Raw genomic sequence first — 26,765 nt, forward strand, 5'->3', positions numbered from 1 at the left:
AAATTAGTAGAGTCAAAGTCTCGAAAGTTAACATTTTATTGCATGATTTTGAGCTTTTTCGAATGCAACCAAGCGAGACCCTAGGCGACATGTACACCCGTTTCAATAATTTAAGAACTCTTGGCAAATGTTTTTCGGATTTTGAACTCGTAAACAAGATTTTACGTTCTCTTTCTAAGAAGTGGGATTCAAAAGTAACTACAATATAAGAAGCTAAAAACCTAAACAAATTACCACTTGAATAACTAATTGGTTCGTTGATGACATATGAAATGGTGCATAATGCACATGATGAACAAAACAACCTTCCAAAGAACATGAAGGATTTGGAACCCTAGACAAATGAATATCACTTGAGTGATGACTCAAGTGATGAGGACAATGATGAACTTGAACTTCAAACACTAAATCTTAATAAGTTTATTAAACAAAAATCTAAAATAAACAATGAACTTGAATAGAGGAAGAGGCTAAAGAAGAAGAACACAAAGTGGGATGAATCGAGCTCCTCCGAAATCGAGGAGAAAATCAAAAAAGGCGAGGTGGCAAACTATGCCTTAACCGCTTTCAATGATAAGGTAATCAAAATCCCCCTGATTTATTTTGAAATTACTTGATGCTTTTATGATGTATTTTCTTTTTCAGTCTAGAATTAATTTTCTTAAAAATTATAGATTTAAAAATAAAAATGTAAAAATTATGATCATGCTAGTAATTTCGAAAATGATAATATTACATATTTTATGATAAACAAACAAAATGATTTTGATTGAAAATATGAAATCATGGTTAAGAAGTAATAATGTGTATCATGTTTGATTTAACATTGTTGAATGAAATTATGTTTGATTTGAAGTAATGCATAATGATGTAATGAAAATATTAAATGTTTTTGATACAATGATTGACAATTTTATGCATGAGATTTTAAATTATACATGATGATAAGAATGTGTTATTTTTATGAGTGTATTTGAAAAACATATGGCAAAACCATGTCCGAATGCATGAAAGTGTTAAATTTCATTTTCGGATTTTCTTGACCATAACAATTCATTTTTTAGAATCTATTAATCTTGATGGTTTTATGATGAAATTCATTTTTCGATCCTAAATGTTGATGCATGTTTTTATTTAACATAAATGAAAAAGCATGCTAACATGAAATCAAATACTTAAAAAAAAAGGGAGGAAAATATATTATCAATGAAATCATGAATCTACCTATGTTATTAATTTTGTGAACCATAAAAGTGATTTTGATGATTTAAATTTGAAATGAGTTTTATCAAAATCATGATATTGATTTCTTAGAATAACATGAGATTACCTTTGATGATCATTTTGATTCATGGAATTTTGGATTCATGACTTGGTCTTACATTTGTTTATGAGATGGTTGAAATCTTCGTACCTTTGAATTCTTCCCTTCTCCTTTCAATTTTTGAATTTATGCATGTTATATGTTGAAGATTTAAAACCATGTTTGGGTATCATGCATATCTAAGAAATATTGATGTGACAAATAGAATAAGTTGAAAATGAATGATGATTTTTCTCTTGAATATAACTTGTGATATTTTTTATCAATCATCATTTTGATTTCTCGACATTCGATACATGAGATTTTATTATAAATTAAAATTTCTCATTAATCGATCTTCTACGATTTTACTTGATATTCTCTTGATAGGAGATTTTCTAAATGAATCATGATTTTTTCTTGTGAGTTCTTGGAGTTATTACTTGATTTTCTTTTAAAACAAGATCTCTTCTTTGTACTCCTATGATTTTTCTTGATATTTTATTTAAAGAAGATATTTACTATATGAATCATGTCTTTTGGTATTCAAATGATTTTATCCTTCATGACATGATTTCTTTGTATTTATGGCTTGCATGACTTGAAATGTTTTGGTATGATGCATGAAATGATGAAATATTAATGAAGTTAAAATGATGTATGCAATACTTCTTGTAATGATGTACATGATGTATTTATTGCATATGATGTGTATCATGAATGCTTTAAATGATGAATGTTTGGTATCATGATCAACATGTTGATAAATGCTTAAAAATTTTAATGTTTGAGTATCATGTATGATATGCCTATTAATGATGATTGATTTATTTTTCGGTATCGTGCATGAAAAATAAGGTTTCTGAAATTGTGTATGTTTTAATTTGAATATATTTGATGCACAAATAAGATTGATACTTACCTTTGTCATAATATGAAAATTGATATAAGGGTCTTCCCTTCTTTTTGACAATGATAAAGGGGGAGCAAGAATTTCTAGCGTGGACATCATGAAAAGAGGCAAACTAACTAGCTTGCACAATTCAAGATGAAAGCTAAAATTACACTTCTCAAAAGAGAAGATGCAAATGTAACATTTGCCAAATTGTTTGCTTGCCTCATGTAAAACATTATCTCTTGCTAGTTTGGCATTTTGCTAGCTTGCACTTTGCAAAGAAAACAAAAATGGCACTTCTCAAAAGAGAAGAAAGAGCTTGTTATCTTGAACATCAGAAGCTTGCCTATCTTAAGAAACAAAAATTGTAGAAATGCTATCTTGCCTATCTCAAGAAGCAAAACTTGCAACTTGCACATTGCAATAGGAAGCAAGAATCATGAGCTTACACAAGAAAGCAAATGCTTTCGAAATTTTTGCTAGCTTGTATATTATGAAACTTAAATATCGTAAAAATTGCTAGCTTGTAGTCTAAAGAGAAGCAAAAAGTTGCTATCTCAAAAGAAGCAAATGTGCTATCTTACCTATCTCAAGAGGCAAAAATGCTAACTTGCACATCTAGCAAAACTTGACAAATTTGCATATTTCAAGAAGCAAGAGTTTCTTTCTTGAACATCTCAAAACTGCTAGTTTGCATGTTCTAAAATATTATAAAATTTGCTAGCTTGATGTTGTGGAACTTGCTATCTTGTATGTTGTACAACTTGCATATCTAAAACTTGATAGCATGAATGTTCTAAGCATGATGTAACACTTGCTAAATTTTCTAGCTTCAAAACTGCATGATGATAAAACTTGATATTCTGTTTTTCATGCAATGAGTTAAACTTATATAACAAACACTTGATTGTGGTACTTTTCCTTTTTGTTGATGACAAAGGGGGAGAAGTATGATGTTATGCATAAGTCTATGCATAAGTTCATGATGACGTGTTGCAAGTATTCATAATGAATATTGCAATGACTTGAATTCAGTTTGAATTCAAGGTTCTATCAATATGGCATATTGATAGGGGGAGTTTGTTTAAACTCCGAGAGTTAAGTTTAACTCCGTCATCAATTGGTTGTCATCATAAAAAAGGGGGAGATTATTGAATCTCGTATTTTGATGATGAAACCAATTGATAATTATGTTTATGTTTTAATCTGCATTTTGAGTGACGTAGGATGCTTCGATCAGGATGAGACAATTAAAGTAGGAAAAATCATGTTATGTCGGAGGAATATGTCAGAAGATTGAACGTCGGACCGATGGATCGGTCGACGTATCGATAGAAGGCTTCGGGCCTTGGACTTGGGCATCGGGCCAAGAAGAGCAGGTATTGCGCTAAGGATATGGGAGTTGCGGAGTCAACTAGCGATTGGGCAATTGGCCGCAAGAGAGGACGATGCGCCGAAGAATTGGATGAAGCGTTGAGGGACCAATGACATGCCAGACAACGTAGTTAATTGCTTAGGATTAATTGTCTCGATCGAAGTTTTGTTTTAAGTATGCAGGATTAAATACGATGAAAGAAAGACATGCAGCAGGAGTTGCGCCGGAATTAAGACTATGATTACATTGGGGGTTCGAGAGTTCGACGGAAGTCCGGACGGTCGTCGGAGGTTCTACGAGAACAAATCCGAGAAGTCTAGGAGCTTGCCAAAATAGCTCATTGGAACTCGCCAAGTGGATCGTCACAAGTCCAGGAGTTTGCCGGAAGTTCGCCGGAGCATCGCCGAAGGTTCGTCGGATGTTCGCCGGAAGCACGCTAGAAGAAGCGATTGACGCACCGAAGCAAGTTGCAGTAAATGCCTTAAGAAATTCGTAGTTAGCACGACGATTAAGTTAGAAATGGGAGGTGATCCCATTAACTTAATCTTGGGGCAATTGGGCCCTTGAAAGACCCAAATTGGGCCGAATGGATCAGCCCATTCGGGCCCAGATTACTTGGCCAGAGGTGGCACCACCTGGGTCGGCGGTGGCACCGCCCAGGGCTCACTCTTCGAGCTCTAGTTGGGCGGTGCAACCACCTTTGATAGAGGTGCAACCGCCTGAGCTCGGTCTCCCAGCTCTGGCAGGATGTGCAACCGCCCCTGACAGGAGGTGGCACCGCCCAAAGGCTCAGTCTTTGAGCTCTGTTAGGCGGTGCAACCGCCCCAGTCAGGCGGTGCAACCGCCAGACCCCAAAATTCTGGGAATTGACAGTTTTAAGCTCGGAATTCAAACTGGGTTGGGGCCTATAAATACCCCACCCTTTCAGCAATGATAGAGCAACAAAAAACCACTGAAATCCTGATCTTACTCTGTGATTTTTAGAGCTCAAGAGTGTTGTATGAGTTAAAAGTTCTTCTCCCTCTTTTCTTCCAAGTTCTGATCTTTCAAGAGAGGAGAGAAAAGTTTGTAAGGGTTGTCTCCTAAGCCTGTCAAAAGGAGTGAAACTATAAAAGGGTGGTTGGCCTTCGTCTATTGAAGGAAGGCCTCTTGTGGACGTCGGTGACCTCGTTGGTGGAGGAAGCCAGAAGTGGATGTAGGTCAAGATTGACCAAACCACTCTAAAATCGCGGTGCTCTCTGGTTTGCATTTACTTTAAGCATATTATCTTTACTGCAAACCTCCTCAATAGCTTATTGCCTTCTGCATATTTACGATCATGTTTCAAAGTTCAGTATTTTCCGAATCGGTGTTTAGACGTAAATCAATTTTATCGTACGAACATCATATTTCAGTTTGCGCTTACATTCTGATTTCCATCATAACCGCAAACTGCCTTTATAGATTTGCTTTAACTGCATCTTGCTTGATCACAAGTTAAAGTGATTTACGAATCGGCTTTTCTACCGAAATCGCTCTTATCGTACGAACGTAGTTTTAATCGTCGAAAGTTATCCGCTGCACTAATTCACCCCCCCCTCTTAGTGCACTTGATCCTAACAAAGTTATGCAACATAATTACTATGTTCATGCATAAAATATTAACCTCTTCGTAATCCTTTAGAGTTCCTTAAGGACATACAAAATAAAAGATGGGTCACAATAAATGTCTAACTCAGGATCCCACAAATTCTGAACAGTTATGCAACAAAAGGTCTAAGGTGGTCCATGATGGTCAAAAGTCCTCACTAGCACCCATATAATATTATTATAGAATAATATAACGAATCAGTCTTATATAATCTCCCAAAGGCTTATTTAGTTACCACCTTGTAGCTCTAGGATTGTGAGATGGTTGACATTTTGTATTGCTCTACATACTTGGAAATCACCCAAAATGAATATCTGGATGGTTTCCTTTTGAGTAGTTTTGTCTCTATATGATGACTACACATAACCTATGTGTATAGGCCTTAAACGACTATAAATGCCAATCAAAATGAGATTACCAAGTCTATTGGAAGCTCTTTATAAAATCAAAAGACATAAACATACAAAAACATTATGGTTGTATTTAGGAACACATTTATATTTTTAATATGTAGTTAGAAAAAGGGACTTAAGTGAAGAATGTTATTGAATCTCAAATTTTGATGATGAAACCAATTGAGAGTGTTTATGATTTGATCTACATTTTGAGTGATGTGGGAAGCTTCGATCAGGGAGAGACAATTGAAGTAGGAAGAATCATTTTGGGCCAGAGAAAAACATGTCAGAAGATTGAACGTTGAGCCGAAGGATCAGTCGACATATCGACAAAAGGTTTCGGGCCATGGGTTTGGGCATCGAGCCAAGAAGAGCGAAAATTATGCCAAAGAAATCGGAGTTGCAGAGGTCAACTGGCCGATTGGGCAATAGGCCGCAAGAGAGGATGATCCGCCGAACAATTGGAAGAAGCGTCGATGAACCAATGACATGCCGGACAACATTTGATTCAAGCTTTATAATAATTGTCTAGATCGAAGTAGATTTTAAGTGTGCAGGATTAACTATGATAGTGGTCAAGGCATAATGCAAAATGAAATCTCGGAGTCAAGAACGAGATTTCGTTGGGAGTTCAAGAGTTCGTCGAAAGTCCGGACGTTCATCGAAATTTTTGTCGGAATTGACCGAGAAGTCTAGGAGCTTGCCAAAGAAGCTCATCGGAACTCACTAAGAAGATCGTCATGAAGTCTAGGAGCTTGCCGGTAGTCCATTGGAACATCGTCGAGAGATCGTCGAATGTTCGCTAGAAGATCACCGAAAAAAACCTAGACTTACGGACTTATTTAGCTTAGTGAATGTCTTAAAAATCTTAGTTAGCACATAATTGAGTTGGAATTGAGCCAACTTAATTAGGGGTCAATTGGGCCCAAGTTTGGGCTATGTTGGTCCAAGTGCAAGGCCCAAACAGTGACCCAAAAGGTGGCACCGTCGTTTCACAGTCTCCGAGATTGTGTCAGGCGGTGGTACCACCAGACTGGGCGATGGTACTACTCAGTGGCAATGTCAAGTGGTAGTATCACCAGTTTGAACGGTGGTATTACCTAGACACAGCCTTCCAAGCGGTGGTACCAGCAAACTGGGCGATGGTACCGCCCAGTGTCAATGTTGTACGTGGTGGTACCGCCAAGACCCGAAAAACCCAAGATAAGACTCTTTTAGGCTCTAAGTTTGAATATACTTAAGACCTATAAATATCTTTCTCATCTTTGGTTAACTAACACAAGAATTGAGAGCAAAAAGATATAAAAACGCTATTATAATCTTGTGAGGACTCCTCTCAAAGCTCTAAGTGTTAATGTAGTTTGAGAGAGGAGTAAGGGGGGTTGTAAAGGTTCTCTCTTGAACCTATCAAAAGGAGAATCGAGTTGTAAGGGTAGTTGATCTTTGCCTATTGAAGGAAGATCATTAGTGGATGCCGGTGGTCTCAATGCAAGAGAAATCGGTAGAGTGGATGTAGGTTACTATGACCGTACCACTATAAATCGATTTACATTTTTGTTTTAGTATTTACCTTTATTGTAATCTACTTTACATTACAAACTAATTTCTTACTCTCACTAAGCTCTCATATGCTTTCAAGTTAACATCTTCCGATATCGATTTCAATGAATGAATATTTTTCGAAATCGACGTTTTTATCCACTGCATTAATTCACCCCCCTCTTAGTGCCGACTCATTCCTAACAAATGTGCACTTATAAAATATTTGAAGTGTTTGGTAAATAATATATGAAATCTATATTTTAAATATGCATTGACATAATTATTATTTGGTAAAATTATATTTCAAAAACTAATGGTTTTTTAGCATCATTTTTTAGATCTTAGGCCTTTGCTCTAGCATAATCTCCATATCATATAGCTTCCATTTACAACAACTCGAATGGTAGTACAATGACATACTCTTCAAGAGTGCTTGCCTTTACATCCTCTTGCCCCATTGCTAAGACCTTTTGACTCAACTATGCCTTTGTAAGTTAAGTCACTATAGTCCTTTTATCAATTGTCTTACCGAGATAAGGTGCATGTGTTAATCTCGGATTTTGATGATGAAATCAATTGATGAGTTTATGATCTAATCTGTATTTTGAGTGAAACAAAACTAACTTCAATCAAAAAAGGCAAATTGAATAAAGTAGGAGGAATCGAACATTGGGTCGGAATGAAACTGTTAGGATCGGAGCGGCACTAAGAGGGGGGGGTGAATTAGTGCAGCGGATTAAAACTTCGATTTTAACAAAATCTTTCGTACGTTAAGAACGAAACTTGAGAAATTTAACTTGAAAGCGTATTCTTAAAGTTGCGCAGTAAGAGTAATAAGAAACTAAAGCAGTAAGAAGATTTGCAGTAATGTAAATGACAATAATAAAAAGCAAACCAGAGATTACGCCGATTTTTAGAGTGGTTCGGTCAAATGACCTACTCCACTTGCGAGGCCCCTCTTCGATGAGGCTCCCACCTTCCACTGACAAGTCTCTTGAAATGGAAGGGTAAACACCCCTCTTACAACCTTTTACAAGCAGCTTAACCTCTTACAAATTTTCAATAAGAAAGAAGGAGGAGAAATCTCTAGCAAATTGAAAACAAGACTTGCTAAGACTTTCTAAGACTTTTCTCTCAATCAAAATGCTTCTCAAAAGTTGTAACCTCAGCTGAGATTTGAGGGGTATTTATAGGCCTCAAGAGGATTCAAATTTTGGGCTCCAAAATTTGAATTCTCTTAGGGTTCCCGGTGCTGGCGGTTCCACCGCCCAGCTAGGCGGTGCCACCGCCCAACGCTCGGGTGCTGGACGGTGCAACCGCCCAGCCAAGGAGGTGTCACCGCCCAGCACTCGGGTGCTGGGTGGTGCCACCGCCTACAGTGTTTTCAGCCCGACTACAGTGTTTTCAGCCACTAGTTGGGCTTCAATCTTGGCTCTCTAGTTCGCTGGTTTAGCTTAATTTTTAGCCTAAACCAACTCTGACTTTGGGCCCAGTTGGCCCCTAACTAGGATATAGGATTATCTCTTAATCCTAATCCTAATTACAAGTGGACTACATAACCAAAACACGTCCTAAGCAAATTTTCAACCGCGAACGTCGAGTCTTGTTCTGGCGAGCTTTCCGACGAACTTTCTGCCGACGGGCTTCTAGCAAGCTCCCGAACTTGTGATGACTTTAATGAGTAGCCGAGCCTTCTCAGTGATCTCCGTGAACCTCCGACGATCTCTTCGGCGAACTTCCGAAAATTCCGACAGGTTCCCGATTTCTTCTCGGTTGGTTCTGGCAGCATCTCCGACGATTCTTCGGACTCTTAAACGTCCATCGAACTTGACTCCGGTATTCTCGCTTTGTGTTTTCTGGTTATCGTAGTTAATCCTGCACACTTAACTCAATAATATGGATTAGATCAAATAACCCATCAATTGATTTTATCATCAAAATTCGAGATTCAACAATCTCCCCCTTTTTGATGATGACAATCAATTGATGACGGAGTTAAACGTAACTCCCCCTATCTATATGCCATATTATGAGAAGATAAAACACTTGAATTTCATCATTGAATTCAAGTATAAACCGATAAGCTCTAACCGTAGAACTTATCGTTATTCTCATTAAGCATAATGTAAATGCGAAACTTTGATGAAAATCTTTTTCAAGTCGAAAGATAAGAGACAAATTTTACTATGACAAGAGATAAAGATTTTCAACTTGAATTGCATGATTATACATTTTAGACATGCATTCAATATGATCAATCAATCTTACGATATTTTCAAGGATTTTGCAAGGCATATAAGATAATCATCGATCGATCACTTTTCTCAAGGATTTTGCAATTCATATTTTGTCATGCTATTAAGAATGATATAAGTCATCACTTTTCTCCCCCTTTGTCATCAACAAAAAGGAAAATGAGACTTGAAGCACATATTTTGTCATACAACGATTTTATCATTGAAAATTAAGTATGCAAAAATATTTACGCAGAGTTCATTTTAGAGGAAAATTCAGCATGCATTCATATTATCTAATCTCTTCTTTCCATGAATAACAGAAATTGTAGATGTATATAAGAGAGAGATTGGGATAAAAAAATTCAAGTAGTAATTTCACGAAGTCAAGATCATAATTCGAATACAAACTCATTCAAATCGTCAAATTAATGAAAATCTCAATATTACTTTTTAAACATCACATAAGGCATTTAAAGAATTTTTGAAACATAGGAGAATGATTAATTTAAGCATACAATGTTTCAATCAAATTCAAGTCATGAATGCCAATACTTTCATATTTGTAAGTATCAATTCATGAATGCCAAAAGATATTATTTGTGATTCCAATTTTGCAAGATCAAGATTATGATTTAGATAAAACTTATTTAAATCAAATCGCTAACTTGAAATTCATAATCAAGTCATCAAAGTCGATTTCGAGATTTCACAACATGTCATATGGAATTTGAAGGAGAATGAGAGACGAAAAGAAGATGAAAAACTTTACGGAAAATCCAATCAAACAAGTTTATTGTTTAGGGACAATTTAACATACCTAATTCCCTTCTAATGAATTCAAATTGGTCTTCATTCAAGGCTTTTGTGAATATATCTGCTAATTGATGCTTTGTGTCAATGAATTCTAGAACAACATTATTGTTAAGGACATGATCGCATATGAAATGATGCCTAACGTCGATGTGCTTAGTTCTAGAATGCTGAATTGGATTTTTAGTAAGACATATGGCACTAGTATTATCACATTTTATGGGAATATTTTTAAAGTGAATTCCATAGTCTTCTAATGTATTTTTCATCCAAATGACTTGTGCACAACATGCACTTGCAGCTATGTATTCGGCTTCTGCCGTAGATAGTGCAACTGAATTTTGTTTCTTGGAAGTCCAAGAAACAAGTGCATGTCCTAAAAATTGGCATGTTCCGGATGTACTTTTTCTTTCTATTCTGCATCCGCCAAAATCGGCATCCGCATAGGCTATTAAATCAAATTTTTCAAATTTTGGATACCATAATCCTAAATTTGGAGTTCCTTTAAGATACCTAAATATTCTTTTAATACTTTTGAGGTGAGATAATTTAGGATTTGATTGAAACCTAGCACAAAGTCCTACACTAAACATAATATCCGGTCTAGTCGCGGTAAGGTAGAGTAGACTACCTATCATTCCCCTATATGTTTTTTGATCGAAATTTTCACTATTTTCATCCATATCTAACTTAGTCGCAGTACTCATAGGGGTGTTTATTGCTTTTGAATTATCCATGTTAAATCGTTTTAACAATTCTAATGTGTATTTAGATTGGTTAATAAATATACCATCCTTAAGTTGTTTGATTTGTAATCCTAAAAAGAAAGTTAATTCCCCCATTAAACTCATTTCAAATTCATGACTCATAGATTTGGCAAATGATTCACATAGTGATTCATCCGAAGAGCCAAAAATAATATCGTCAACATAAATTTGCACAATAAGAAAATTATTTTCAAAATGTTTAATAAACAATGTAGTATCAACCTTGCCTTTGGTAAAATTATTTAAAATAAGAAAGGAACTAAGCCTTTCATACCAAGCTCTAGGAGCTTGTTTTAAGCCATAGAGAGCTTTAGTCAATTTGAATACATGATTAGGAAGAAGAGAATTTTCAAATCCAGGAGGTTGTTCGACAAATACTTCTTCGGAAATAAAGCCATTCAAGAAAGCACTTTTAACATCCATTTGAAATAGTTTAAAATTATTACTACTAGCATAGGCAAGGAGCATCCTTATGGCTTCTAATCGAGCCACGGGAGCGAAGGTTTCTTCGTAATCGATACCTTCTTCTTGGTTGAAACCTTTGGCCACTAATCTAGCCTTGTTTCTAACCACGATACCATTTTCGTCTTGCTTGTTTCTAAAGACTCACTTAGTACCTATGACTAAGTGGTCACTTGGTCTAGGAACAAGCTTCCATACCTCATTCCTCTCAAATTGGTTCAATTCTTCTTGCATTGCAATGATCCAAAAATCATCTTTTAAGGCTTCGTCAATGCATTTAGGTTCAATTTGAGAAAGGAAAGCGACGTTAGCACAGAAATTTTTGAAAGAAGAACGAGTTTGAACCCCTTTTGATGTATCTCCTATAATTTGCTCTTTTGGATGAGCATCTACATACTTCCATTCTTTTGGTAAAGAAATTTCGGAAGAAGATGCATTCAAATGGCTATTTTGAGGAGAGGGTTCATTTAAATTCAAATTATCAAAACCAAGATCATCATCAAAATCATTTTTCTTTAAATCGAAAATTTCATTAAAAACTACATGAATAGACTCTTCAATTACTAAAGTTCTTTTATTAAAAACCCGAAAAGCTTTAGAAACGGAAGAGTAACCAAGAAAGATGCCTTCATCGGATTTAGCATCAAATTTTCCTAAAGCATCCCTTTCATTTAAAATAAAGCATTTACAACCAAAAACTTTAAAATAGGAGATGTTTGGTTTTTTGTTATTCCATAATTCATAGGGAGTTTTGGATAAGGATGGTCTTATTAGAACTCTATTCATGATGTAGCAAGCCGTATTTACGACTTCGGCCCAAAAGTACTTAGGTAAACTATGTTCATTCAACATAGTTCTTGCCATTTCTTGTAGGTTTCTATTTTTCCTTTCAACTACTCCATTTTGTTGAGGATTTCTTGGAGTTGAGAAGTTGTGATTATACCCATTACTTTCGCAAAAGTTTTGAAAGTCACGATTTTGGAATTCACCACTGTGATCACTCCGAATTGATGAAATCATGAAGCCTTTTTCGTTTTGAGTGAGTTTACAAAATTTAGAGAAACACTTGAAGCAATCACTTTTGTGAGCTAAGAAATAGGTCCAAGTGTATCTAGAGTAGTCATCCACAATCACAAAAGCATATTTGCTTCCACCTAGACTTGTTGTATCAATTGGTCCAAATAAGTCCAAATGGATCAATTGTAATGGTCTAGTAGTGCTAATTTGATTTTTTGGTTTGAAGCTTGTTTTTATTTGTTTGCCTAGTTGACATGCATCGCATACTTTGTCCTTAATAAACTTTATATTTGGAATTCCTCGTACTAATTCTTGAGATGAGATCTTAGATATTGTTTTCATGCTTGCATGGCCTAATCTCCTATGCCAAAGCCAAGCATCATCATTTACGGCGGAGAAGCACATTTCATTACTTAGTTCATCAAGATTGATGGTATATACATTATTTTGTTTTAAAGCAATCATAGTCATGTTATGATTTGGTTTTTCAATAATGCACATATTTGATTCAAATCTAACGATGTAACCTTTATCGCATAGTTGACTAATACTCAAGAGATTACGTTTCAATCCATCAACTAGTAAGACATCATCAATGGAAAAATTAAATTTGTTACCAATAGTTCCCTTGCCAATGATTTTGCCCTTGTTGTTGTCTCCGAAGGTAACGTACCCTTCTTCTTTGCTAGTGAGCATAGAGAAATGAGATGGATCTCCAGTCATATGTCTTGAGCATCCACTATCGAGATACCATCTCTTGCTCCTAGCTTGTGGGTTTGTCTACAAAAGAGGATGATTTTTAGGTACCCATTTGATTTTGGGTGCCTCAAAAATTGACCCACTAACTTTGTTATTTATGATTGAATTCTTTATAGTTCCTTTAGGAACCCATATTAATTTTTGTGAACTAATTTTCTTAAATGGGCATTTGTAGGCAATATGTCCGGATTTGCAACAAAAGTTACATTTCATATAAGAAGAAACATGTAATGTAGGTCCTTTTATGAAAGTGGTAGGATTTTGATGTAATCCTTTTACAAATCCAATTCCATTTCTATTTGCAATGTGACCCTTGTGTGCAAGGATCATATCTAATCCTTTGCTACCAACCTTAAACTTGTTTAAGGTTTCCTTAAGAAGCAAATTTTCATTTTTTATTGCTTCTAAGTGCTCACACTTAGAGCATGGAGGAGTTTGAAGACTATCAAACTTATCTTGTAGCAAAGCATGCTCTTTCTTTAAGATACTTAACTTCTTGCTAACAGTTCTACATTCATCAAATAATTCATGAAAAGCGATAGATAGTTCTTCAAAAGATAAGTCTTCATTAAATAAATCACATACCTCTTCTCCTAACGCCATTAGCGCGTAATGAGCAACTTGCTCGGTGTTGGACTCCTCTTCTTCGGATGCGCTTGAATCATCCCACGTTGCCTTGAATGCCTTCTTCTTTAATGTTCTTTTTTTGGCTTGAGGACAATCGTTCTTATAGTGTCCCGGTTTTTTGCATTCATAGCAAATCACTTGGTCCTTCTTTTGTTCAAATTTATTTTTTGTATTATTTTTAAATCTGTTCTTTCTTAAATATTTTTTAAACTTTTGAGTCAAAAGTGCAATGTCATTGTCACTGTCCTCATCACTTGATGTTCCTTTCAAGTGGTCTTCTTGTGATTTGAGTGTCATATCCTTCCTGTTCTTTGGAAGGGGGTTCTCAAGTTCGTCATGAGCTTGACATGTCATTTCGTAGGTCATTAGAGACCCAATGAGTTCTTCAAGAGGGAATGCTTTAAGGTCTTTGGCCTCTTGAATGGCCGTAACTTTTGGATCCCAACTTTTATGGAGGGATCTTAAGATTTTAGTTACTAGTTCAAAGTTAGTAAAATCTTTACCAAGAGCTTTGAGTCCATTGATGACATCCGTAAACCGGGTGTACATGTCTCCGATGGACTCACTTGGTTTCATTCGGAAAAGTTCGTAAGAGTGTATAAGGATGTTGATTTTGGACTCTTTCACTCGGCTAGTGCCTTCATGAGTGACCTCAAGAGTTCTCCAAATATCAAAAGCCGAATCACACATTGAAACACGATTAAATTCGTTTTTGTCTAGTGCACAAAACAAGGCATTCATAGCCTTTGCATTTAAAGCAAAAACCTTCTTCTCCGATTCATCCCATTCGCTCATCGGAAGAGAAGATTTTTGAAATCCATTCTCAACAATAGATCAAAGCTCAAAGTCCATAGAAATGAGGAAGATTCTCATGCGAGTCTTCCAATATGTGTAATCCGACCCATTAAACAAAGGTAGTCGTGCAATAGAATGGCCCTCTTGCATGCCGGAGTAAGCCATCTCTCTTGGGTATTAAACCAAATATAAGAGATAACCTTGCTTTGATACCACTTGTTAGGATCGGAGCGGCACTAAGAGGGGGGGTGAATTAGTGCAGCGGATTAAAACTTCGATTTTAACAAAATCTTTCGTACGTTAAGAACGAAACTTGAGAAATTTAACTTGAAGGCGTATTCTTAAAGTTACGCAGCAAGAGTAATAAGGAACTAAAGTAGTAAGAAGATTTGCAGTAATGTAAATGACAATAATAAAAAGCAAACCAGAGATTACGCCGATTTTTAGAGTGGTTCGGTCAAATGACCTACTCCACTTGCGAGGCCCCTCTTCGATGAGGCTCCCACCTTCCACTGACAAGTCTCTTGAAATGGAAGGGTAAACACCCCTCTTACAACCTTTTACAAGCAGCTCAACCTCTTACAAATTTTCAATAAGAAAGAAGGAGGAGAAATCTCTAGCAAATTGAAAACAAGACTTGCTAAGACTTTCTAAGACTTTTCTCTCAATCAAAATGCTTCTCAAAAGTTGTAACCTCAGCTGAGATTTGAGGGGTATTTATAGGCCTCAAGAGGATTCAAATTTTGGGCTCCAAAATTTGAATTCTCTTAGGGTTCCCGGTGCTGGCGGTTCCACCGCCCAGCCAGGCGGTGCCACCGCCCAACGCTCGGGTGCTGGACGGTGCAACCGCCCAACCAAGGAGGTGTCACCGCCCAGCACTCGGGTGCTGGGCGGTGCCACCGCCTACAGTGTTTTCAGCCCGACTACAGTGTTTTCAGCCACTAGTTGGGCTTCAATCTTGGCTCTCTAGTTCGCTGGTTTAGCTTAATTTTTAGCCTAAACCAACTCTGACTTTGGGCCCAATTGGCCCCTAACCAGGATATAGGATTATCTCTTAATCCTAATCCTAATTACAAGTGGACTACATAACCAAAACACGTCCTAAGCAAATTTTCAACCGCGAACGTCGAGTCTTGTTCTGGCGAGCTTTCCGACGAACTTTCTGCCGACGGGCTTCTAGCAAGCTCCCGAACTTGTGATGACTTTAATGAGTAGCCGAGCCTTCTCGGTGATCTCCGTGAACCTCCGACGATCTCTTCGGCGAACTTCCGAAAATTCCGACAGGTTCCCGATTTCTTCTCGGTTGGTTCTGGCAGCATCTCCGATGATTCTTCGGACTCTTAAACGTCCATTGAACTTGACTCCGGTATTCTCGCTTTGTGTTTTCTGGTTATCGTAGTTAATCCTGCACACTTAACTCAATAATATGGATTAGATCAAATAACCCATCAATTGATTTTATCATCAAAATCTGAGATTCAACAGAAACATATCAAAAGATTGGACGACGAGCTAGAGGATCGGTCGACGTATCGGTAGAAGGCTTCGTGCCATGAGTTCGGGCATCGGGCCAAAAGGATCGGATATTGCGCTAAGGAGATCGAATGTTGCGGAGGTCAACATGCTAATTGAGCAATACGCCGCAAGAGAGGACGATGCATTGAAATGATCGAACGAAGCGCTGAATGAACTAATGACATATCGAACAATATAAGATTCATACTTGTAATCAATTATGTCTAGATCAAGTTAGTTTAGAGTCTAATTGAGTCAGTTTTGGGATGTAACCATACCAACTTAATTAGAGGCCATTGGGCCTAAGTTGGGACTTTTTTGGGGCCAAGTGGAAAGCCCATTCGGTCACCCAAGATTAGGTGGAACTACCTATGAGCTAGAAAAGTCAAGAGCATACTTTTCCAGGTTGTCAGGTGGTGGTACTACTAGACTAAGTAATGGTACTGCCCAAACACAATCTTCTAGACTGTGTCAGGTAGTGGTACCGCTAATCTAGGCAATGGTACTGCCCACTATCAATGCTATAGGTGGTGGTACCGCCTAGCACAGGCGATGGTACGATCCGAGAAACTCAGGATGAAACCCTTTTTGGCTTCATTTTTGAAGCCATTTGGGGTCTATAAATATCCCAAGTATTCCTACATGGAAATGCAAGAATTGAGCGAAAAGGGGAAAGAATTCTAAGTTGAAATAGTATCATAATCTCTCTAAGTTGAATAAGTCTCTTCCTCCTAAAGTTAGAAGGTTTCTAAAGGAGGAGTGAGATTTAAAAGAAAGAGAGGTGTAAAAGTTCTCTCCTGAGCCTATGAAAAAAAGAAAGAGTCGTAATGGTAGTTGATCTTTACTTGTTGACAGAAATTCGGTAGTGAAAACCAATGGCCTCGAGTGAAGAGGAATCGGGAGTGGATATAGGTCACGACGACCGAACCACTATAAACTCAATGTGCAATTTTTATTCTGCTTTTTATTATCATTACTATTACTTTCTAAGTTAATTGCTTAGTTCACTTACTCTAAGTCAAGCACTCTTTTCCGATATCGATTTTTATTGAACGTAATTTTTTAAATTCGATGTTTTTATCAGAAGCACTAATTCACCCCCTCACTCTTAGTGCCAATTTCGATCCTAACAATTGATATCAGAGCCATGTTTCTTACTATTTGGTTTAACACCCAAAAGAGATAGCTTTTTTCTAGATTTCAAGAGGGTCACTCTATCATTCGTCCTCCTATATTCAATGAGACATACTACACTTATTGGAAAACTCGAATGAGAGTTTTCTTGCTTTCTATGAATTTGAATTTATGAAATATTATCGAAAGTGGCTTTGTAAAGTCTTCTAATCCAATAAACGAATGGAATAATTTGGAGAAATTTTTTTTTTCTTTGAATGCTAGAGCTATGAATACTCTATTTTGTACTTTGGATAAAAATAAGTTTAATCATATTTTGACTTGTAAAACTGCATAAGATATTTGACACACTCTTGAAGTCACACACGGAGGCACAAGTAGAGTTAATGATCCTAAAGTTAATCTTTTGATGTATAGTTTTGATTATTTCGAATGAAACTAAGCGAAATCATTGGAGATATGTACACCCATTTTACAGATGTCATCAATGGTTTAAAAGCACTTGGTAAAATTTTTTCTAACCTTGAACTTGAAAATAAAATACTAAGATCCTTCCAAAAAATTGGGATCCAAAAGTAACAACATTACAAAAAACAAAGGACCTAAATAACTTTCAACTTGAAGAACTTGATTGGGTCTTTGATGACCTATGAAATTGTTAGGAACGAGTCACTAACAGGGGAGGTGAATTAGTGTAGCGGTAAAAATTACATCGGTTTCGAAAATTTTGTTTCGTACGATAAAACCGATTTTGGAAACTTGAAAGTGTATGCGAGTGTAGGCGTAGTAAAAGCACAATAAGGAGAAGAGGCAGTTTGCTATAATAGTAAATTGCAAGAAGTAAATGTAAACCAAGTTATAGTGGTTCGGTCGTCGTGACCTACATTCACTCCACTGATTCCTCTTCCGTCGAGGCCATCGGCATCCACTATCGATCTTCTTTTAATAGGCAAAGATCAACCTCCTTCTTACACCTCTCTTCTCCTTTTCACAGGTTTAGGAGACAACCTTTACAAGTACTCACTCCTCTCTCAAACAATTCTAACACTTAGACTAGAAGAGGAGGATTCTCACAAGAGATTACAACAATGTTTTTCCCTTTTTAAATTCTTTGTGCTTGTGTTAGTTAACCAGGGATGAGAGGGGTACTTATAAGCTTCAATTTGATTCAAACTTAGATTATATACTAACTACGAAATTTAAGGCATACAATAAGCTAAATAAGTCTGGTTTCTTCCGGCGAGCTTCCGGCGAACTTCCGATGATCTCTCAGCAATGTTCCAGAGGACTCCCGGCAAGCTCCTGGACTTCACGATGATCTTCTTGATGAGTTTCGATGAGTTTATTTTGGCAAGCTCTAGAATTTCTTGGTCAATTCCGGTAGAACTTCCGACGAATGTCCGGACTTCCGACGAACTCTCAAACTCCCAACGAAATCGCGTTCTTAACTCCGGGACTTCATTTTGCTTTATGCCTTGCTATCATAGTTAATCCTGCACACATAAAAACATACTTCGATCTAGACAATTATTACTAAGCATGAATCATTTTGTCCGGTATGTCATTGGTCCATCGATGCTTCGTTTGATTCTTTGGTGCATGGTCCTCTCTTACGGCCTATTACACAATCGGCCAATTGACCTTCGCAACTCCGATATCCTTGGTGCAATATCCGCTCTTCTTGACCTGATGCCCGAATCCATGGACCGAAGCCTTCTGCCGATATGTCGACCGATCCTCCTGTGCGGCGTCTAATCTTCTGACATATTTTTCTCCGGCCCAACATGATTTTTCTTGTTTTAATTATCTCTACCTGATCAAAGCATACTGCGTCACTCAAAACATAAATCAAATCATAAATATTATCATTGGTTTCATCATCAAAATCCGAGATTCAATAGAAATGACATGTATTGCACATGACGAACATAAGAACAACCTTCCAAAAAACAAGAATAATTTGACACTTAGAACAAAAGAAGATCACTCAAGCGAAAGCTCAAGTGATGATGACTTTGAACTCCTCACAATTAAATTTAAAAAGTTCATAAAATAAAAATCAAAGAATAAAAATGAACTTAAAAAGAAGAAGCTATCAAAGAACAAGAAAGCACTCAAGATGACTTAGGATGAAATGAGTGTATCCAAAGACTAGGAGCAAACCGATGACAACGAAGTGCCAAACATCGGTTTGATGACTCTTGACAATAAGGTAAATAACTCAAACGAATCTCCTTTATCTTACGATGAATTATTCAATACCTTTAATTATTTGTTTGATGATTTTAAATTAATTAGTAAAAAGTATAAATTGTTAAAAAAGAAGCATTCTTCTATTGCTAGTAAATTTAAAAAATTAAAAAATAAGTATGATAATTACATGTTAACTCATTACACTAAATGTGAAGAATTAGACTTAGTTAAGAATGAAAATGTATTACTAAAACAAATATTAGAAAATTTTAAAATTGGTAACAAATCATTAAACATGATTCTTACCAATAAGGGTCATATACATAGAAAAGTAGGAATCGGTTTTATGAGTAACAACACTTAACAAAAACGAATCGGTTTTATGAGTGGCAACACTTAACAAAAATCGACTTTATTTATTAAAGGACCCACATTACATATTTCTCATGAAAATAAATGTAATTTTTGTGGTAGGTGTGGACACTTTGCATATAAATGTCCATTCAAGAAGTATAGCTTGTATAAATTAGTTTGGATTCCTAAAGGAACCATAAATGTTTCAATGCCAAAAATTAAAATAGATAGATCTGATTACAAGGGACCTAAAGTCAAATGGGTACCTATAGCAAACCTACATTTCTTATAGAAATATCTACAATCGAAAGCTAGGAACAAAAATAAAATTTTGATAGTTGATGCTCAAGGCTTATGACCGAAGATCAAACATACTTTATAAAAATCATTAGCCAAAACAATAAAGGAAAGATCATTAGAATTAGAACTATTGGTATCAAAATGATTTTAATTAAGGATGATTTATAAAATCATTCTTGATGATTTAATGATGTAACGAAAATGTTAAAAGTTTTGGTATCATGCTTGATGATTTTATATTATGCATGATGATTTGAAGTAATAATGATTTTTGTGATTTATGATTTATTGATCTTGAAGAATTTTATGATAAATCTTATTTTTCGATTTTAAATGATGATGTATGTTTTGATTTGACATAAAAAAACTTGGGCATGCTTGTATGAAATCAAATCACTTAAATTAAAACAAAAAAGGGAGAATACATTTTTTTTTTTAATATCTCTAAAGCTTTTTTATTTTTCAACAAGTGATTCTTAGTGATCAATTTATTTTATGTTATCTCTTGAATTAAGAAAGTGATTTTGATGATTTTGATTATTTGATGATTTGAATTTGAATGAGTTTTATCTATATCATGATCTTGAATTCTCAGAATCATAACTTGAGATTTTCTTTATATGAATCACGATGACTTACTTTTTATTCTCGAATTATTCTTGTATTTTATTAAAGAGAATATTTATTCAAATGAATCTTGATTTTTCTCTTGATTTCTTGGAATTCATGACTTAAAATTTCTTATGAAGATCTTTTACTATTTGATCTCCTAAGATTTCTTTTTTATTATTTAAGAGAAAATTTGTCAAAATGAATCATGTCTTTTGATATTCACATGATCTTTGATATTATCTTTTATGATATGATTTTTATTATATATAATTCCTTTAATTGTATATCACATCACCAAGTTAATTTTTCTTTATATATTTCATGTGATGATTTGATAATTGATATAAAGGGAAATGAATTACACCATTTTATTAATTCCCCTCTTCTTCTTTCTCTTTGACAATGACAAAGGAGGAGAAAAATTTGCTAGCTTGCACAATTCAAGAAGCAAAAACTTGTAAACTTGCAAAAATTTTTAACTTACAAAGAAAGGCAAAACTTGCTAGCTTGCTCGTCTCAAAAGAGAAACAAAAAGTGCTATCTTACACATCTCAAGAGAATCAAAACTTGCACATCTTTAAAACTTGCTAGCTTATATGTTCTAAAATGATGTAAAACTTGCTATCTTACTAGCTTGCATAATTAAAAATTTACTAGTCACATTTTTCTCTTTTTTGTTGATAATAAAGGGGGTCAAGGTATAATGATGATTTGAATCATGCATGATATGATGCACTTTGATGTTTTAAAATTATGATTATATATGCAATACTCATGATTTTATTATGATGATGTATACGATGTATTGCATATGATGTGAATCATGATTAAAATTGCTTTGACTTGAATTCAATTTGAATTCAAGGTTCATCTCAATTATGACATATTGATAGGGGGAGTTTAATTTAAACTTCGTCATCAATTGGTTGTCATTATCAAAAAGGGAGAAATTATTAAATCTTAGATTTTGATGATGAAATCAATTGATGAGTTTACGATCTAATTTGCATTTTGAGTGACGTAGGACTAACTTCGATCAGAAAAGGTAAATCGATTAAAGCATGAGGAATCGAACATTGGGCCGGAGTAGAACATATCAAAAGATTGGACGTCGAGCTGGAAGATTAGTTGACGTATCGGCAGAAGGTTTCTTGCCATGAGTTTGGGCATCGAGCCAGAAGGATTGGACATACGTCAAGGAGATCGGATGTTACGGAGATCAACATGTTGATTGGGCAATACACCATAAGAGAGGACGATGCACCGAAAGGATCGGACGAAGCATCGAATGAACCAATGACATGCCGAACAATATAGGATTCATGCTTATAATCAATTATATCTAAATTAAACTAGTTTAGAGTAGTCGGTTTTGGGGTATAACCATGTCAACTCAATTAGAGGCTCATTGGGCCTGAGTTGGGACTATTTTGGGCTAAGTGGAAGACTCATTTAATCACACAAAATTAGGTAGAATCACCTATGAGTTAAAAATGTCAAGAGTACACATTTCCAAGTTGTCAAGTGGTGGTACCGTCAAACTGGGTAGTGATACCGCCCAGACACAATCTCCTAGACTGTGTCACATGGTGATACCGCCAGTCTAGGCGATGGTACCACCCATTCTCAGTGTTGCAGGTGGTGGTACCGCCCAACATAGGCGGTGGTATCACTAGGACCTAGGAAACCCGAAATGAGATATTTTTTAGCTCCATTTTTAAAGTCATTTGGGGTCTATAAATATCCCAACTATTTCTACATGAAAATACAAGAATTGAGCAGAAAGGGGACAGAATTCTAGTTGAAAAGGTGTTGTAATCTCTCTAAGTTTAGTTAGTCTCTTCCTCCTAGAGTTAGAAGGTTTCTAAGGAAGGAATGAGGTCTAAAAGAAAGAGATGTGTAAAGGTTCTCTCCTGAGCCTATGAAAAGAAGAAAGAGTTATAAGAGTAGTTGATCTTCGCCCGTTGAAAGAAGATCAGTAATTGAAGCCAGTGGCCTCGAGTGAAGAGGAATCAGGAGTAGATGTAGGTTACGACGATCGAACAACTATAAACTCGGTATGTAATTTCTATTCTACTTTTCATTATCATTACTATTACTTTCTGAGTTAATTGCTTAGTTCACTTAATTTAAGTCAGGCACTCTTTTCCAATATTAGTTTTTATCGAACGTAATTTTTCAAAACTGACATTTCTATTGTAAGCACTAATTAACCCCCCCCCTCTCCTCCTCTTAGTACCGATTTTAGTCCTAACAGTATGTACCTCAAAATTCTCTTTGATTATGGAATAATATAAAATGAGTTCGCTCCATTAGAATAAGAAACCCAAGGATTGATATGATTTCACTATTAACTCTATAAGAGTTCATATTCTTAACTTTATCCAAGGAAAGCTTTATGTCTTCGCTCCATATCTTCTATGTTGACTCCCTTTATATGACTTGAGTACTTCACCAAGCTCTACCCAAATTGCTTTACTCAGTTTGCATTGAGATGATGGCGACCCTCGCACCCACTATACCATAGGTTAGTCCTTCATTAGTCCCAATCTCTTCATCAGCTCTAAATATGTCATCATTTGGTGTTACCGTCAGTCGATCCTCCATTTGATCTTGTAATTTATCTACCAACGTATTACCTCATACGAGATCCTTCTTCTTTTTCTCAATTTTCTTTGCTTCTTTCTTTCCTCCATCGTCCAAAGACACAAATATATAAAGTATAAATAAAATTAAAAGATATAAAAAGATAAAAATATAATATTGAACATCTTATATGTTGGTTTGTTCGTGATAGTACACCTCCTCTACCCTAAGTGATCGATACCCTTTTCAGTTTCTTTGTTTTCTTCTTTCCTCCCTCGTCGTTGCCTCCTTCCCTCCTCTCGTACTTTGCAACGAATCCTCGTTCCCTCCTCTGGAGTTGTGCCCTCATCTCTTCGTTTGCCTTCGGATGATTTTTAGTGTTTCTTTGGAAATCAGTATATAGTGTTGCAGTGACACTTAGGACACTAGTACCAATGGTATATACAGAGCCGACCAGCGACATGGTTCCATTATGAGATTACATTCTTTCATTTAGACTATATGTTTCATTCATAAGTATTTTTAAATATGATGGATATTTAGAAGTCGCTTTTAAAACTGTTGCTTCCGTGGTTATCTACTTATTTCTTCGTCAAATTTGGTGGGTCATCTATTCTTAAATGGGGCCTTTCATAATCTATGAAACTTGGTGCACTTGCCTGAATCTCTAGTGCACCATTGATGTGTATGATGAACCAAGCTGTGGCTGAAAGAGAATGTTGTACATGTCAAACCTGGTACAGTTTTTGGTGAAAGCACCTCATACAAACTCTTCAAGTCACTTTAGGCAGTGACAATAGTATGATTGTTCTCTTATGGCATAATTCAAATTCTACTAATTTGAATTTCATCTAAAGCATCTGGACGCTCCTTAGGGTAAACTGTAAGCGATGCTATTCAGATCTGGAAGAACTGCTAGGTCATGTTTCCTTGCCAAGGAATCCTGCTGATCTTGGTCATTTTGTGATGAACCAACTGCTATGTGTTGAGTGCAATCATGGCTGCAAAGAGGAACATACACTAATGCTGGCTAGAGAATCTCCTGGATAAATGACAGGTGAGCCATTCATTTTGTCATGATTGTCCCGAAGGCAGGGGAATAATTTTTTTGCAAGTAACTCTGCATAGAGAGCATCACATGTTATAATATCTTGTTGATCGAAATTCATTTTTTTCACTTGTTCTTAAGCTCCGAGTTATTTTAGTTGTACACTTCTTGGCTGCATTTGGATTTATACTCTACGCTTTAAATGGATATCAATAAGTTGCATTATGGAAAATAAAGATAAGTAGACAATAATCAAACCTTTTACGTTGGATGGAAAGAAATGTGATAATGATGTTGCAGAACACGAAGCCCTATTTAGCTACTTACCAACTCACGTGTCCTGAAGCACTGTCGATACTTATCTACGCCACCAAACCCTGTAGTTAATCCTTCTACCATGGAATTTTTTAGTTCACTTAGCTTGTTCTTGAGCACTCATTTTCATTGAACTTTTTTCTTTTGCTGAAATATTAATCTATTGTGTTCTGTTTTAGATTTTTCGTTTCAAGATGCAACATATGACTCTTTTTTAATGGAGTGCTGCTGAGCAAAACTGGGTGGTATGACTTGCATTCTCTGTTGGCAGAAGAGAGGGATTACTGAAAGGTCGTTGACATGACTCCATCCATTAACACAGTAGTTTACCAACACAATCATGTTCATTTATCTTATAGTTATTGAAGACGTTCCTATGAGTACTTTGTTTGTGATGTTCTGCTACCAAACATGTGTACTTAAGTGCAAGATAAACTCGCAGTTTTCATTACTGTTCTCTACACCATACTATTAAATATAAACACTCAAGTTAATTGGCTGGTGTAGAGCTCGAACAAACACCAGCAACCTCGGGAGTTCATGTGGCATATAAGTAGTTAAAAGTTGACATTTCTGACTGCTATTTGTAGAGTGTAGACAAGTTTCAAAAACACTAAGACAAACCTCAAATTTTTGGGACACTAAGCCCAAGTGTCTTAGTGCTTTTCATCCAATCTTGGTATCAAGCAGGCTCAGCTAGCAAAGAGGACAAGTTAGTACGAAAACTGCAGGATCTACAGAATTCCATATATGAAACGAGAGCCCCAGTAGCTTAAATTTTAGGATTTAACGTATTGGGAATACATATGGCTTTTAGACAATAAGGTCGCACTGGAGTCTTGGGCCAAAGAAAATAATTCCAAACTTTGAGCATTGTTCATTATGTTTTTTTTTTTTAACTATTCTTTATAGCTGGAATAACAATTTAAACGATAAGCTGATTGACACCAGAATTATTTTGCGACTTAGTTTCTCTATCAAAAAAAGGAAAAAAAAAGAAAGAGAGAGAGAGAAACAAGATCTCCTTGCCGTGCACAGCTGCAGAGCAACGCAGTTAAATATCCATCTTGGATCTTCAATGAAGTGAGCTGCTGCTGCTGCTGGTGTTGAGCTACCATCTTCCATTAGATGGATGTGTAATGTGCACCTCCTAATTTGACATCATGTCGTATGACATACCATTATAAGAGCTTCTGGTGCTGATTACATCATAAGCACAGCACTACCATAATCGCCATGGTTCACACGTGTGCATTATTCAACCTAATCCTACAAAGAAACAACGCATCGAAGCACGTCATTTATTATGCGAACGGGTCGGCAGCTTGTTGTCTCGGTATCCATCATCTTTTAGGCTGCAACCACGTAGAAGCAGCAGAAGATAGCAGCAACTGCAGCAGAAGCCGCTGCTGCAGGCTTTGTGCTTCGCTTCTTCCTTAACCCAACAGCATGTATAAGAAAGAATAGATAACATGTATATCATATTCACAGATTCGCCTTTAAAGACACAGAAAGCAGCAGACAGCAGCAGTAGCAGCAGCGCTTTGTGCTTCGCTTCTTCCATATTTTAGTATCATATATTAAATGGATCAGCTGTAATACACACTCAGAGTGTACAGCCTCTCACGATGCAGTGAAAGAATTTTAATGCTCTCTCTCTCTCTCTCTCTCATGTAATATATATAGATAATACATATCCTGACTTATGAAGACAGACGGACAACGACCTAACAGGAAAGCCTCAACGGTATTAATCAAGGCTGGAGGGAAAAATATATGGGTTGGAAGCTCCCCAGACTGTGTTTTCTTGTGCATGAGGATCTAATCATTCATATATACAAACATGGAAGTAGCTTGTTGAATAACTCATCAAAATTTTGGAGGAAAATAGTAGTGTTTAGTTCACCTCAATTGCCTTCTTACCACCTAAATCTCGAGCCCGAGGCCTTTTTGTCACCATGGAAATGGAAGCAAGAGAGCAAGACCTGAAGGGCATGTCAGAATGCGGGAGGAGGGAGAGTGAAGGAAGAAAGGGAAGGAGGACACAAGACAACGGATCAGAGAACTATGGGAAAGTGTGGTCCCAGCTAGCTA

Source organism: Musa acuminata, chromosome BXJ1-9 (genome assembly GCF_036884655.1).
Source record: "Musa acuminata AAA Group cultivar baxijiao chromosome BXJ1-9, Cavendish_Baxijiao_AAA, whole genome shotgun sequence".
Lineage (NCBI taxonomy): Eukaryota > Viridiplantae > Streptophyta > Magnoliopsida > Zingiberales > Musaceae > Musa > Musa acuminata.